Source organism: Ovis canadensis, chromosome 7, assembly GCF_042477335.2.
Source record: "Ovis canadensis isolate MfBH-ARS-UI-01 breed Bighorn chromosome 7, ARS-UI_OviCan_v2, whole genome shotgun sequence".
Lineage (NCBI taxonomy): Eukaryota > Metazoa > Chordata > Mammalia > Artiodactyla > Bovidae > Ovis > Ovis canadensis.
Window position 1 is genome coordinate 99,506,734 of NC_091251.1, and position 17,109 is coordinate 99,523,842.

Sequence of the window (17,109 nt, forward strand, 5' to 3'; positions counted from 1 at the left end):
TTGTAGTTTTCCGTTAACTTTTACTAATGGACGTAGAAGTACAAAAGTTATAGGAACCCAATGTTCAAAATTAGTATCATTAACTGTGGGACAACTAGATATCATTTGCCTGCAGATGTGATATAAAGTTCAATAGCGAGTTCAAAACATCCATTTATTTTGACCAGTTGTGTTAAATCTGAATCAAACCAAGCTTTTAGATTACATTACTGCTTGCATTTGTCAAAACACATAGAACTGTAAGTTAAAAAATACGATGCTTACCGTATATAAATTATACCTCAATAATATGGCTTTGAAAAACCCAAGCCTTTAGATCCATCTTATTTCATGGGAAATTCTAGGAATAATTAAATGAAAGCATAAGAAAGCAGACATATTTAGAATTGGGACAGTCTACAGGACAGCTGGCCTGACCTCTTTATAAAGTCAATGTCATGAGGGACAATTGTCCTAGATAAGAGAAAACTTAAGAGCCGTAATAAACAATTTTTTTGCCTGAAACATTATTAGATCCTGGTTTCAAAGAAACAGGTACACAGTTTTTTTAGGATAATTATAGATATTTGAATATGAAGTGAGTTTTAAGTGATGTTAGGGGATTATTGCTGTTTTTGTTACATATGATAGTGGTATTGTTAATTGGAGAATTATCCCTGCTCCTTGGAGATACATGTTGAAATATTTAGGGGTAAAGTATCATGATGTTTTCAATTTACTAACAAATGACACAGTTAGGCCAAAAAAAAGGCAAAATAAGAGTGAGGATTGAAACTGGGTGGATGGTACATAGATATTTGTTATATTCTTTTCCTTTCTGCATGTTTGAAATGAGAATTGAAATTACGTTGAAACAAGCAAGGAAGAAATTGGAGAAAGCTGCTGCTGGATCCACACAGCTGCCCTGCACAGCCTTGTCTACACAGTGACAAGTCATAGAATATAGAGCCTAACGGCCATCACAAAAATTCCTGTCACTGAAACTGGTACTTCAGCAACTGCCACTGGCAAAGGAAGAGGGGCCTCGGCCTCTCTTCCATCTTCCAAAGCACCAGCGTGCGATTAACCCTATTGGCCAGGGACCTCTCACCATGCAGGTAATGGAACTTGAGCCTCAGAGCCCTTCATTTGCACAGGCATCTTCCAAGGTGCTTTTGTAACCATCTTTGCAGAAATCAGTTATTTCAACTGTAAACAGTTGAGACTGCCGTCTAAATCAACTCTGACTTTCTGTGTCTCACACTTTCCCTTGTGTTGGATGGTGTTGGAATGGCCATGGGAAGTCTGGGGATCCAGCTAAGAGGAAGTTGAACTGGGGATACATTTGTGTGGGTGTTTAGTCACTAATTCGTGTCTTTTGCCACACTATAGACTGTCACTCACCAGGCTCCGCTGTCCATGGGATTTCCTAGGGAAGAAGACTGGAGTGGGTTGCCATTTCCTTCTCCAGGGGATCTTCCCGACCCAGAGACTGAACTTGGGGTTGAATAGCATTGTAGGCAATTCTTTACCACTGAGTCAACAAGGAAAACATTTAGTTGGTGTTGAATGAGATCTGCTTTGGTAGCTTGCGTTCATTTGCAGGTTGTTCTGTTGTAGGAATGGCTTCCACGAAGACCCCTACTGCTCACCGTGACAACTCCCTGGCTTTATGACTTCAAGGTGCAGGGCCAGAGGTGACATCACAATGTGAATTCGGAAGCATCCCATGGTGGAGGAGAAAAAAAGGCTGAAATGTACAAAGCCAGAAGCTAGCCTGTGTAATTTTCTTCCACTTACCAGATGTATAAAATTGTAAGTGGAGAATTTGGGACTCACTGATGCCTAGTAAAATGGAGGCTCTCTCCTATCAAGAACATGCTCAATAACTGAGCTGACACATTTATGAACATACCAGATATTTTCTGATGGGCATTACAAATCTTAGAGTTTATCAGCATTCCATTTAGAGGGCAAAACCCTCAGTAGTCCTACAAACAGTGTATCTCATATGTTTATGCATATCAACTATCAGCAATAGAAATAAAATTTTAATGAATCATGCTGAAAGAAAAATTCAGTTATCTTTTTATTTATTTTCCATAAGATATTACAAAATCTTATGGAAAAGTGATCTAAGATTGTATAGCACAAAAAAGTTGGAAAAAACTTACAAAGGTATCTTGGGAAGTTGAATAATTGTATTTTTCATGGATATAGTGATGTTTGTGTTATTTTAGCTTTTAAAAAGCTACAATGCATTATGATTCCCCCCCTCATTCTAAATAACTGTTTGCAATTTTGTGTTCTGTCATTTAAAGAAGGCCTCCACAATCATATAAGCTTTAGGCAGGAAGATAGCAGAGCAAAATGATAGAAATCCTGGTCTCTATGACACTTAGAAGCCCATGACAGCCCTGGATGGCCCATCTCCAGACTCTCTTTATTTAAGGGAGAAATAAATATCTGTCTTGTTTAAGTGACCGTTGTTTTGGCTTTTCTGTTATGAGCAACCAAACAGAATCTTAACCGATATGCCCTTTGACTCAGCAGTTTCACTTCCAGGAATTTGTCCTACAGATATACTGGCTCATTTGCAAAAGGATGTATGGTCAAGGTCATTAATTACAGCAATAGATGAGAAACAATCTATATGCTCCTCAGTGGAGACTGGCTGAATAAATTATGTACATCCATACAGTGAAATAATAAGCATTGTATATTAGGAGGAATTCCTTAGGAGGAATTCATACTGACATGAATTCTCTCTGACGTACATATATTTTAAAATTAATTGATTTTAATTGGAGGCTAATTACTTTACAATATTGTAGTGGATTTTGCCATACATTGACATGAGTCAGCCATGGATCTGATGTATATTGTTAAGAGAAAAGGTAAGTGCAGGAAAATGTGAGTACCATTCTATTATTTGTGTTAAAAATGTATACCATAGGTTGTCTCTGGGGGCGACTGAGCGGCTGAGGAGAGAGAGAGAGACTTTTTCCTGTTTCTTTTGAATAATTGTGAACTTTTATTAAAAAATAAAATAAGAACTGGAAAACATTCTTGTAATTGATACCTGTATAACACAATGTTTGTTTAAAACACTCAGGTTAAAAAAATAAATAAAAATTCCATAAGTCACCAAAAAATACAAATGCGATATGCCTGGCTTGCCCAGGACAGCCCCAGTTTATGTCTCTCGTTCTGGAGTAATTACAAATATCATCTCATTTCCCTCTGTCTTGGTTTGGGTGCTAAATTGTCTGGTCAACCCATCCATGAAATACATCAGAGTCCTTACATGCCTCAACCTGGCCAGTGATGAAACTGATCCCATTTCTCTGGCTGATGACCCAGATGAAGTAGTTGGCTTCAGTTTAGGGAACCTGAATGATGAAAAATGTTTTTAGTGAGAAATGTATGTCAGTGAGGTAGGCAATGATCACACCGAGAAAGGCAAGAGAGAATGGAACAAACTGAAGGTCTGATCGCTTTTCTTTATCCTCTTGTGCTGGTGCTGGGGCATTGCTTAGTGGGAAGAATGGTGGATGGGTGAACCATTGTGTTATTTCTCTGATGATTTTCTCTCTTCTTGCTGTATTATTGCATGTACAAATGTTATATGCACATGTATGGTTCAACTCTGTAGAACTTACTGTATTACACTTGCTATATTTTATTTGCAACCTGCTTAGTCTTTCTGGACTGTGAGGATATATATATATATATATATATATATATATATATATATATATATATATATATTCTTTTTCATACTCTTTTCTGTTATGGTTTATCACAGGATATTGAATATAGTTCCCTATGTAGGAAGGCTCCCTTTTCTCCATACTCCCTCCAGGAGTATAGCTGATTCACAATGTTGCGTTAGTTTCCGGTGTAGAGCAAAGTGATTCAGTCATACAAACACATGTTATCTATTCTCTTTCAAATTCTTTTCCCATTTAGGTTATTGCAGGGTATTAAGTAGAGTTCTCTGTGCTATACAGTAGGTCCTTGCTGGTTATCTATTTAAAATAGAGCAGTGTGTAAGCTTCAGTCCCAAACTCCCAATCTATCTTGCCCTCACCCTTCCCCATGATAACCATAAGTTTGTCCTCTAACTAAATGAATTTGTTTGTTTTGTAAATAATTTCTTTTATTTTATTTTATTTTTTTTATTTTTTAAATTTTAATATCATGTTTTTTTTTTTAAGATTCTGCATATAAGCTATATCATGTGATATTTGTCTTTCTCTGTCTGACTTACATCACAGTCTGATAACCTCCAGGTCCACTCATGTTGCAGCAAATAGCATTATTGGATTCTTTTTGAAGGCTGGGTAATATTCTGTTTGTATATATGCACCATGTCTTCTCTATCTGTTCATCTGCAGATGGACATTTAGGTTGCTTCCATGCCTGGGCTGTTGTAAACAGTGTTGCCATGAACGTTGGAGTGCATGTATCCTTTCAAACCATGTTTTCCCATGGATACATGCCCAGGGGTGGGGTTACTGGATCATAGTAGCAATTTTGTTTTTAGTTTCTCAAGTAACCTTCATGCTATTCTCCAAGCGCTTGTACCAATTTACATTCCCACCAATGGCATAAGAGGGTTCCCTTTTCTGCATAACCTCTCCAGCATTTATGGTTTGTAGACTTTTTGATGATGGCCATTCTGATTGGTGTAAGGCAATATTTCACTGTAGTTTGGATTTGCATTTCTCCAATAAGTAATAATGTTGAGGTTCTTTTTGTGTGCCTCTTAGCCATCTGTATGTCTTTAGAGAAATGTCTATTTAAGTCTTCTGCCCATTTTCCAATTGGATTGTTTGTGTTTTTGTTATTGATTTGTGTGAACTGTTCATATATTTTTGCAAATTAAGCTCTTGCTGGTTGTATCATTTGCAAATATTTTCTCCTAGTCTGCAGGCTGTCTTTTAGTTTTGTTTATGGTTTTCTTTGCTGTGCAAAAGCTTATCAGTTTGATTAGGTCCCATTTGTTTGTTTTCATTTTTATTTCTATTGCCTTAGGAGACTGACCTAAGAAAACATCGGCACAATTTATGTCAGAAAATGTTTTGCTTATGTTCTCTTCTAGAAATTTTATGGTGTCGTGTTTTATATTTAAGTCTTTAAGCCTCAATGATTCAGTTTTTTTTTAATTTTTATTTTTACTTTACTTTACAATACTGTATTGGTTTTGCCATACATTGACATGAATCCACCACGGGTGTACCTGCAATCCCAAACATGAACCCCCCTCCCACCTCCCTCCCCACAACATCCCTCTGGGTCATCCCCGTGCACCAGCCCCAAGCATGCTGTATCCTGCATCGGACATAGACTGGTGATTCGATTCTTACATGATAGTATACATGTTTCAATGCCATTCTCCCAAATCATCCCACCCTCTCCCTCTCCCTCTGAGTCCAAAAGTCTGCTATACATCAGTCATCTGAGGACCAATCTCTTTTACTGATCATTCTCATCACTCAATGGTATCCCCCCCAAATTCACATGTTGAAGCCCCGAGCCCACAATGGGATGGTATTTGAAGACTGAGAATCGGGGATAGTTAGGGTTAGTTTAGATCGTGAGGGTAGGGCCCTCATGATGGGATTAGTAGTAGCAGTGTTAGTTGCTAGTCATGTCCAACTCTTGGCGAACCCACGAACTATAGCCTGCCAGGGTCCTCTGTCCATGGGATTCTCCAGGCAAGAATACTGGAGGGTATTGCCATTTCCTTCTCTAGATGATCTTCCCGACCCAGGGATTGAACCCAGGTCTCCTGCATTGCAGGTAGATTCTTTACCATCTGAGCTACAGGGAAGATCCCATGAGGGGATTGGTGGCCTGTATGAAGAAGAAGCTTGCGCACATTGAGGAAAGACCATATGAGGACCTAGCAAGAAGGTGGCTGGTTTCGAACCAGGAAGTGAGCTCTCCCCAGGAAGCCAACCTGCTGGCCCCTTGACCTTGGACTTCTCAGCCTCTATGATGGTGAGAGATAAACTCCTGTTGTGTAAGCCACACAGTCTATGGCGTTTCATATGGCGGCCATGAAGATTAAGACAGGTGGTTTACCTGGCCCTGGTGTAGGACAGGAGAGCTCCCTCGCACTGGTGGAGGAAGACTGCATGGAGGAGGCCGGGTTTTGGGGCTTCCTGAATGAAGACAGAGCGTGCTTTCCAAGCTGCAGGGGCCTCCTCTGGATCTCGGGGCTCCCCCTCCTCTGCCTGTGGTTTCCTTACAGCATCTCTTCCCACGTGGGGAATATACTCTCCTGACTACTCAGGTTTTGATAAAGTCTTAAAAAGATTGGATGGGAGAGAGTAAAGTGCTATAATTTCTAAATGCTGCAACTATAAAGAATGCACAGGTCCTAATTATTCACTTGGATTGTGCCTTGTTCCGAATGGATTGTGAGTTACGCAGTTACTAGTGAACTATTTGCCATGCCATCTTCTTTCTTCTCCTCGAGAGTGCATATCGAATTCAAGGGACTGTGATGTTGTTTTAGGGAAGGTAATTTTCCAAGAAGGAGCTCAGTCACAAATTTTAGTAGACTCACTGTTATTAGTAAGACATTACCTTACAACTGATTGAGACACTGTAAGCTAGAGCATGGACTATTCCTTTGTTTCAGCACTGCCTTTTTCTTTCTTTTCTTTTTTAAAAAGTGTTTGTTGTGCTGGGTCTTAGTTGCAGCATGTTGGATCTAGTTCCCTGACCCGGGATCGAACCTGAGCCCACTGCACTGGGAGCGTGGAATCTTAGCCACTGGACCACCAGGAAAGTCCTTACTACTGCCTCTTCCTAAATCTGCTTTAAAACTGCAAATATTCTCCAAAGGATGACATATCACTGACTTGCTATCTACTTCTCTATGTAATGATGGAGTCTGACCAGGTGTGATATGGAGTTGTGTCTGTGTAGGTGTTTGTATGTATGGTGTGTTAGGGTGACATGGGGTTGGGCTGTTAGAAGGGGTGTGGGGTAGAGAAGGGGGCTGAGTGCTCCAAAGCCTCACAGTTTTACTTCGGGCCCTGGAGCAAGGCTCAGAGGCAAGCACGGGGCCCTCTGAGGGTGCTGATCCTGGGTCCTTATGGCAGTAGTCCCCATCTCTCCTGGCCTGTGTGTCATCAGGCCCTATACCTTGGCTCTGGGATGCTGTTTTCCGAAGGAGTGGCGCCTGGCTCACGCTGTCCTCCCTGTTGGTGTTCAGGACCACTTGGATCTCCGGGAAAGAGTGAGTGCTTTGGAGGAGGGATGTGAAGGGTTCGGGATCCGATGCACTGGGCTTGAACTCTAGTGCTATCACTTATTAGCTGTGTGGCCTTGGTCACTTGACCAAAGTCACTTGACCTTACTGAGCCTCAGTTTCTTCATAAGTAATTGCATTGGTAATAAAAGCTTCTGCCTTATAAAGTGAAAGTGGAAGTGAAAGTCGCTCAATCGTGGTTGACTCTTTTGCAACCTCATGGACTACACAGTCCATGGAATTCTCCAGGCCATAATCTGGAATGGGTAGCCTTTCCCTTCTCCAGGGGACATTCCCAGCCCAGGGATTGAACCCAGGTCTCCCGCATTGCAGGCAGATCCTTTACCAGCTGAGCCACAGGGATAGATGTGCTGAATCAAAACCAATATCATTCTTAACATAGCTCTTGGCACATAATAAGCCTCCAGTAAATGTGAGCTATTATTTTTTCTGTATATGTGCTCATTCTCTTGACAGACTAAAGAGGGTATAAAAACAGTTTGATTGGGATACTTCCTAGTCATCATTCATAGTCTACAATTCAGCTGTCACTAGGACAAAAACCAGAATGAGCTAGCAGGGTCTAGTGTGCTATCAATCGGGGGAGCTTGCCTTTACTTGCCTTTCCAATCTGAGTGCCATCAAGATGCCCAGAGCATCCTGTGGACGATGAGTTTCTTGGAGTTCTGAACATGCAGGAATAAGGTGAGAGGTCAACCCTGCGAGAGGTAATTGAAATCCAAAGCCCGTGTTCTAGAAGGTGGGAGTCGGGGCGAGGGGCAGGGGCGGTCTCCCCAGAGCAGTCCTTTGGTGAGAGACAAGAAGGTGGGAGTGCCAGGCCAGAGGAGAGGGGTCTGGCCACCCTACAAGTCCCTGCTCGCTGATACCCGGAAACTGTCTTTTACAGGACAATGAGCTGCTCACTGTTGATGGCAGTGATGCGGGAAGCTGGGCCTACAGCCTGGGATGGGCCCTGCTGAGCCTCAGGTTTTAACAAGCAAGAGCAATGAGCTCTTCCTTTGGAGGGTTGTCACTAACTGTGGGTCTTTCCCTAGGCCAAGGCACCTCTCTGAGTCTTGGTTTTCTTACCTATAAGATGAGAGCATCAGTGGTTTCTGAGACACCATCCATTGTTGACATTCTGTGGCTAGGAGATCATGAAAGAAGAAGAAATGGTTTCTTGTGTTGGCCTTGCCTTTCTGCATCTCACTGTTTCTCCCCCTTGTCGCTGTCTCTGGGTCCCAGGGACTTTCTTGCTTGTCACTCAGTGGTCTAGGACACCAACATTTGTGTTCATCTCAGTCACCAGTATTGGCGACATTTTCCTCCTTATCTGCTTCTCCTTGTCCATACATGAGGATGAGCATCTCACATCCCTTCCTGCCCAGCACTCACAAGAATGGAGCCACTAGCTCACTCATTTGCTCATCCATTCATCCCCTAGGTGCCAGGCCCAGTGCGAAGGGCCTCGGCCACCCTGAGAGTGAAGCAGGCATCATCTGGTGCTCGTGCGTATGATGGTGGAGGAGACGGGTCTGATGACAGGGGTAAGGGGGATTGAACAGAGCAGGGAGGGCAGTTCTCAGAAGGGAATTAGACGGGGAAGGGCACAGGCAGGTCAGATCTCAGGGATCTTTGAGCTGAGACCTCAGCGGTAAGTAGGAGTGAGGCAGGAGAAGCACCACCTGTATTGGGGAGGAGAAGAGACTGGGGCAGGTGGGGGCGGGATGCCAGCGGCAGGGGGGAAGGATTTCCGGCTTTGGTTTGCTGTGTATCCCAATGTGTGAAGCGGTAGGCACTCAACCAAGAGCTGTTGAGTGGAAGAGTAGACCAGTCACACAGCAAAGTCCCTGTGGCCTGGAGGAGACTGCAAGGCTGGTTCTCTGTAGCAATGTCTTTAGAATCTCAAAGCAACTCCTGAAGCAGAGGTCCAGGAGCCAGGTAGGAGGCTCGTTAGTTTGGATTCCTCCCCAGAGCAGGTGCTGAGAGCGAGATCGAGGTGCTGCTAGTTTCTACCTGGGAAGCACAAGTGAGGGGATAGGGGAACTGAGACGAGAAGAGAGAAAAATAAATAAAGGGTGGGAGAGTGAAAGGTGGGGGGAGTGCTGGATTTCAGAGCGGGACCTCTGAGAATCTTGTGGAATAGGCCTCAGCATGGTCTTCCCTGGGGTGGGGAATGGGTGGTCAACTGTGCCTCTTACGGAGTGTCCCTGGGGGCCATCAAGTCTGTAACAGTGTGGGCTGCCCTGCTCTGGGCAGCTGAGCTCAGAGGAGGCTAGGGGATCTGGGGTGGGCTTTGCAGCATCTCTAAACAGGAGAGAGTGGTCAGCAGTGGCGTTGGGTGGGGAGAGAAGTAGGCAGGTTTGAGGTACTTTGGGGAAGTGACGGTGATAATAGCAAAGAGTTGAACTCTCTCTTTCATTCCACACACATGTGCTGGACCGCTCTGGCTTCCTGGGAAGTGGTCTCTGAGGCCGAGTTTATTGAGTGTGAATATTAAGGAGCATTCTTGCACGAACACCTGGGGAAAGGAGGGAACAGCTGTAGGAGAGGGTAGAGGAAAACAGCAAAGCCTCAGCCAACCCCACAGGGAGCTCCGGAGCAGGACCAAAGATCCTTCACAGGGGTGTGCTGGAGCTTCAGAGGGGTCTGGCTCAGGCCTCGATGCTGGGCCTCCCTCAGTCCAGGGATGTGGGCCAACCTGGGAAGGGCCTGCGTGACTTTGGCCCAGGCAGCTGTCTTCAGCAGAGGCCATTGCTAATACAGCATCCATTGCCTTTATTGAGTCTTTTGCAGGTCAGGGACGGTTGTAGGTGTTGCATATATAGCAAGCAGTGCACGGGGCCCGGGTGAGAGACAGCAAACATATAACACTGGGCAGTGAGAAGTGCAGAGCAGAAAACCACACAGGGTGAGCTGGACGATGGCTGGACAGGGAGGTGAAGGTCGGCATGGAGGTGACGGAGCCTGGAGGGTAAAGGTAACCTGATCCTGACGGTCTGGGCAGCCTCTCCCTGCACCGCAAAGCCCCAGACCTCCACCAGAGCTGCCAGCTGCCCCATCTCTGGGCTGCAACTCCAAGGCTTTCTGTAGGAGGTAGGGGCAGCCCCACAACCATGAGAAGTTTGCCATGGGACCCACTGTTTTCTTGTTGGCTGGCAGCCTGGGGTTTTCTGAGATGGGGATCGGTGAGACGGGCACTGATGGCTGGAGGTTGGCGAGTCTCGGCTGCCTCCGTGTCCTTCCACTCAGAACAGCTGGCACAGCCTGGGGCCCGATGGTTCATGTGGGGAGCAGGGTGGGTTGGCAGAACGGTGGCTGGGCCCGAGGCACGGCCGAGACTCTGGATGTGCGGGACCCCTCCTGCACGCGACCCTGCTGCCCCCTCCTCAGTTGCCTCACCCAGGAATGGGCCTGTGGGGGGCATCATGCCGGCTGCTGCTGGGGGCCATGGATAGGGGAGGCCCCCAGGCAGGCCTGCTCAAACTGCTGCCTTCCCCCTCTCTCCCCAGGCCCTTGTGTTTGCAAAGGAAGGTCAAGTGTCCCCGGGAGTCTGGCTGCAGTCACGGATCATTAGGGCCAGGAGAGCGGGCACAGCCTCCTCTTCCAGGGGTGTGGCGCCTGGTGGACTGGCGGGCAGGCGGGCAGGCGAGGGCTCGAGGAGCCAGCCCAGATCACCCTGCTGTCCTAGGATGCCCTGAGGCTCCTGGAGAGTGGAGATCTCTCTGCCCTGGCTCCAGCCAGTGGGGCATGTAGCATCCAGCCTGGAAACAAACCCACCATTGAGTTAGTCGGGGACCAGTCCCTCTGTTTCTGACAGCTCTGGTTGGCTTCCTGGTTACTGCCAGAAAGGAAAACCTGAATTTAGGTTGTGGCTCTGCTAGCCTTTGCCTGAGGCACTCTCGAACAAGTTACTGAGTCACGCGGAGCCTCAGTGTTCTCATCTGTAAAACGGAGGGATTCAACGTGTGCTCGGAAAGTTATTTCTGTCTCTAAAGCAGGATCTGTTCCGTGGTCCTCTTCCTGAGCTCCTGTGTGGTTTGCTCTGCCTGCCTCCCTTGGCAAACTGTCATTCCTCAATAGCTGTGTTTCAGGTGAGGCTGTTCACTGCCTGTTCCTGCCCAGCAGTGGGAATCTGACCTAAGCTGGGACTTATGAGTCATTTTCAGGGGCCTGTTTTGATGGTGAGGGAGACAGTGGCAGGCTCCTTTCTCTGGCTTCGCTAGCTGTGTGGATGAGGTAAGTCTGGAACTGTTGGGAACATCTTTGATGCCACATGGAGTGAACCTGCCTGAAAATGGAGCACACTCCAGGGAAAGCAAAAATAGAAACAGAAGGTCCTAGTGACATAATCTGAACTCCTGCCTAAATATCCAAGCCTAAAGCCAGCGCCACTCTCAAATTTTCCCATTTATTTGTACCAATAAATTCCTCCTTCTGATTATTCCAATTTGAGTTGGATTTCTACTGATTGTGGTTGACAGAGTTTTGGCAAATATATTATCCAATAAATAGAACATCACTTCAGGGTGATAAGCTAGATCGTTTCTAGTCAAAGTGGTCCAAAGACCAGCATGGGCATCCTCTGGGAGCTTGCTGGAAAGGCAGAATCTTGGGTCTATCCAAGACCTATTGAATAAAAACATGCATTTTAACAGGAGCCCAGGCTATCCATATATACATAGCGTTACTCTATACCAGTAGCCCTCAGCTCTGAATGTACACTTAGAGTCCCAACACCCAAACCACACCCCAGACCAATTAAATCAACATTTCTGAGGGTGGATCCTGATATCCTCATTTTTAAAAGTTCCCTGGGCGAGAACAACATACAGCCAAGGTTGACCATCACCGCTTTGTTCTGATTTGCTTGTTGTTCAGTTGCTAAGTTGTGTCTGACTCTTTGTGATCCCATGAGCAGCAGCACGTCAGGCTTCCCTGTCCTTCACTGTCTCCTGGAGTTTGCTCAGACTTGTGTCCAATGTGTCAGTGACACCATCCAACCACGTCATCCTCTGTCACCCTCTTCTTTTGCGTTCAATCTTTCCCAGCATCAGGGTCTTTCCCAATGAGTCAGCTCCTCGCATCAGATGGCCAACGTATTGGAGCCTCAGCTTCAGCATCAGTCCTTCCAATGAATATTCAGGGTTGATTTGCTTAATAGGAGCTGAAAGTTCTCATGTTTTGTAGGTTTAGCCTACAGTCAAAGCCTGCTTCTCTTGTGGACACAACAAAGGGACCTTGATAGTGGTGGGGTCCCTTTAAAATGAAGTGGGAGGTGCCCCACTTCAGTGCCAGGTGCCTGGCAGAGGGACAGGGACTTGACCATAAGCACAACCTGAATCCCAAGCTGAACCCAACTATTATGTTTTTACTGAACCATGAACTACCCCCCAAATATGTTCTGAGTTTTTATTTTCCTTCTAAAAAGCCATCATTGTGGTGAATCAATTCACTCTGGAACTAATCCGGATGCTTTCTAAAATCAGTCAACTAGAAGATGGGGATATCAGAAAATTCTCTGAATTGAACATGAGCAAAATTCTTTTCATTGGAGACTTGACTCTTGACTGGTTGCGGTGGGAATTTGGCCTGTGGCCTCATGTTTCCAGTGGCTGGTCAGATGCTGTATTCTCCTGCATTTCTACTTCTTTCTGAGTGAGGCCCTCGCCAGGCCCCAGGGGGCACCTGTGACCGATTATGTATGGTCCAGGTGGCATCGTTAGGATGTTAGTAGGTGGCAGAGATCAGGGTGCATGGAAAAAATGGATAAGAGGGAGGTAGACTCCTGGGTGAGGGAGAAGAGGGATGGACAGGGAGGTCTGGGGCCGCTTTGTGTTTGTTCTTTATGGTTTTAACTGCTGGCAAAGAACCCTTTCCTGCCTGGAGCTCTGCTCGGGAGCAAGGAGAGGTATGGGGGGAGCTGGGGGAAAAGAGCTGGAATCTGGCCTTTCTCTGCTCACTGTCATCAGCAGCTCATTCGGGATTCTAATCAGGGAGAAATATTTTCCTGTCCGCTCATTACAGACTCTAACAAGGTCCCCGCTCCGGGTCGTGGCTGCTTTTCTCCTGCTGGGGATTGCGACGAGCAGCTTATTGGAGCCTTTGGTAACTCGTTTGTGATAACATGTGATTTCCAGCAGCGAGAGGGCCCTGGGATGCAGGAGGCAGAGCAGACAGCAGGGGGAAAAATGGAGGAACAGTCCCCTTGGCAGAGGACAGGAAGGCAAAAACACCCAAGGCTTTGGGGAAACCGAGACAGACCCTCTGGGAATCTGGGCCCAGCTCTGTGTGAGGTGCAGACCGGCTCCAGCTGTGTGTGGAGGCAGGTAGCATCATGACCATTGTCGGCTGGGGAATAAAGGGTTAGTTTTTAACCCTGTGGAGACAGTCTTCAGGACCTCTGCTTTGCCTGCTTGCATGGCCCTAGATGCCAATCCTTGAACTGACTCAGTGATTTGAAAAATGTTTGCATGCCATAATTTCCAGCTCAGAACCTGTCAATGGTTCCCTAATTCTCATTGTCTTACATCAAAACTTTATTACTTGCCTATCAAGGTTCTCCATAAAATCCGGCCTTGTTGTTTAGTCACTAAGTCATGTCTGACTCTTTTGCAACCCCATGGACTATAGCCCACGAGGCTCCTCTGTCCATGGGATTTCCCAGGCCAGAATACTGGAGTGAGCTGCCATTTCCTTCTCCAGGGGATCTTCCCAACACAGGGATCAAACCCCCATCTACTGCATTGGTGGCGGATTCTTTACCACTGAGCCACCAGCCAAAGCCCTTTCCATAAAATACCCCTACTCCAACTAGCTGTATTTCAAGTATTTCTCCCATACCAAATCCTCTATTTCAAACTCTTAAAGACTTGCTCTCTTCAACATCCCATAAAAATTGTTAATTTTATTTTCGTCTGAGTTATCCTTCCTTCCTATTCAAGTTCTATCCATTCACCAAAGCTTAACCAAAGAATTATTATATGGTCTATAAATCCTTTCATGATTATGCAGGTGGATGGCTACAACATGGCTTAAAATGGGGATCTGACAGATTTGGCCCAACTCTTTTTATAAAGTTTCATTGGAACCCAGCCATGCTCACACACTTACTTAGCCGTTTTACACTATATCAAAAGAGCTGAATAGTTCTAACAGGGACCATATGACCCACAAAGCCTAAAAGATTTACTATTTTTCCCTTTTCAAAAAAACTTAAACAATAAAGTTTATAACTTGAATTTATATTTCCTTAAATTCTTTCAAAAAGCCTTTCCAGATGATTCTTTTTTTCTTCCTCTTTATCTATATTTTTCCCATCTTCTCTTGCTCTGAACTTCCATCACATTTTATGTCTTTGTTTCTTATGATGTGTTTCTCTTTTTTTAAAACTGAAACATGCTGTATCCTGCGTCAGACATAGACTGGCAATTCAATTCTTACATGATAGTATACATGTTAGAATGCCATTCTCCCAAATCATCCCACCCTCTCCCTCTGAGTCCAAAAGTCCATTATACACAGCTGTGTCTTTTTTCCTGTCTTGCATATAGGGTCGTCATTGCCATCTTTCTAAATTCCATATATATGTGTTAGTATACTGTATTGGTGTTTTTCTTTCTGGCTTACTTCACTCTGTATAATAGGCTCCAGTTTCATCCATCTCGTCAGAACTGATTCAAATGAATTCTTTTTAACGGCTGAGTAATACTCCATTGTGTATATGTACCACAGCTTTCTTATCCATTCATCTGCTGATGGACATCTAGGTTGTTTCCATGTCCTGGCTATTATAAACGGTGCTGCGATGAACATTGGGGTACATGTGTCTCTTTCAATTCTGGTTTCCTCGGTGTGTATGCCCAGCAGTGGGATTGCTGGGTCATAAGGTAGTTCTATTTGCAATTTTTTTAAGGAATCTCCACACTGTTCTCCATAGTGGCTGTACTAGTTTGCATTCCCACCAACAGTGTAGGAGGGTTCCCTTTTCTGCACACCCTCTCCAGCATTTATTGCTTGCAGATTTTTGGATCGTAGCCATTCTGACTGGTGTGAAGTGGTACCTCATTGTGGTTTTGATTTGCATTTCTCTGATAATGAGTGATGCTGAGCATCTTTTCATGTGTTTGTTAGCCATTCGTATGTCTTCTTTGGAGAAATGTCTATTTAGTTCTTTGGCCCATTTTTTGATTGGGTCGTTTATTTTTCTGGAATTGAGCTGCAGAAGTTGCTTGTATATTTTTGAGATTAGTTGTTTGTCAGTTGCTTCATTTGCTATTATTTTCTCCCATTCAGAAGGCTGTCTTTTCACCTTGCTTATAGTTTCCTTTGTTGTGCAGAAGCTTTTAATTTTAATTAGATCCCATTTGTTTATTTTTGCTGCATGTTTGGGGCTGGTACATGGGGATGACAGAGAGAGATGTTATGGGGAGGGAGGTGGGAGGGGGGTTCATGTTTGGGAACACATGTAAGAATTAAAGATTTTAAAATTAAAAATAAAATAAAAAAATAAAATAAAATAAAAAGAAAAAAAAAGAAAAAAAACCCACAAAAACTGAAACAGTCATGTGTTTAAATGTTTGTTCTGGTATTTCTCTGGTGTCCAGTGGTTAAGTGTATGCTTCCACTGCAGAGGGCGTAGATTTGATCCCTGGTTGGGGAACTAAGATCCGGCATGTCACTTGGCGTAGCTAATACATAAATAAATACCTGTTCTGTATAATCTCTAGAGCCTGTAGTTCCTTTGCAGGCAGAATCTCTTCAGATCCATCTCTGCAACCCCTCAACTCTTTTTTTAAATGTTTATTTATTTTTAATTGAAGGATTATTGCTTTACAATACTATGTTGGTTTCTGCCATACATCAATATGCCTCAGCCACAAGTATGCAGATGTCCCCTCCCTCTTGAACCTCACTCCCACCTTCCTCCCCATCCCACCCCTCTAGGTTGTCACCGAGCCTGGTCTGAGTTCCCTGAGTTGTAGAGCAAATTCCCACCGGCTATCTATTTTGCATGGCTTCCCTGGTGGCTCAGAGGTTAAAGCGTCTGCCTGGAATGCTGGAGACCCAGGTTCGATCCCTGGGTTGGGAGGATCCCCTGGAGAAGGAAATGGCACCCCACTCCAGTATTCTTGCCTGGAGAATCCCATGGAGGGAGGAGCCTGGTGGGCTACAGTCCATGGGGTCGCAAAGAGTTGGACACGACTGAGCGACTTCGCTTCACTTCACTTCAGTGTGCGTGTTTCCCTGCTCTCTCTCCATCCATTCCACCCTCTCCGTCTCCCCTGCAGCCCTCAGCTCTTTTCACAGAGTTCAGTGAGTGGGGAAAAATCCTTGTTGGTTGCATAGTCTGCCTTAGCTCCTGAATGGCCTTGAAATTGTCACAAGGGGCATCAACAGTTTCAGACAGTTCTGTGTGGGGTTACAACATCATGAAGATCTGTGTTCCTTGTGGGTGAAGGCTATCTAATCCTGCCTTTGAACTAGGAGCCAGATCCTGCTTCCTCAGTAGTAAGACCACTGTTTCATGGAGGGAGGGATGCCCTGCAACTCTGGGGATGACTTACAGAGGGTTGTTGATCCTGGTTCGTTTCAAGCCCTCCTTTCTATTCTAACAGGCAGTTCTATGGAGCAAAACGAAAAGTTCCTATCTTTCAATCTTTGTTATACAAACTTACAGTGAAATCGTGATAGGCAGAATAAAATGTCAGTGTTCTAATCTCTGGACTGTAGCCATGTCACTTTATAATGGGAGTTGGAAGATACGATTGGTGGTTGGTGCTTTAGTTCCTAAGTTTTGTCTGACTCTTGCATTTTGGGATAGTTATTATCTTGGATTATGTGCCTGGTCTATGAATTTT

The 17,109-nt window shown here is 44.9% G+C and overlaps 1 long non-coding RNA gene and 1 other non-coding gene across 2 annotated transcripts; both read left to right on the forward strand.

The window, feature by feature from the left end:
* The first annotated feature begins 524 nt into the window (after positions 1-524).
* On the forward strand, positions 525-2,458 carry LOC138444202 (uncharacterized). The gene is made up of 2 exons (XR_011258409.1): positions 525-1,097; positions 1,600-2,458. It is a non-coding gene; the product is annotated as an uncharacterized lncRNA (long non-coding RNA).
* A 13,810-nt stretch (positions 2,459-16,268) lies between these two features.
* On the forward strand, positions 16,269-16,340 carry TRNAS-GGA (transfer RNA serine (anticodon GGA)). The gene has a single exon. It is a non-coding gene; the product is annotated as a tRNA-Ser (tRNA).
* The last annotated feature ends 769 nt before the right edge of the window (positions 16,341-17,109 follow it).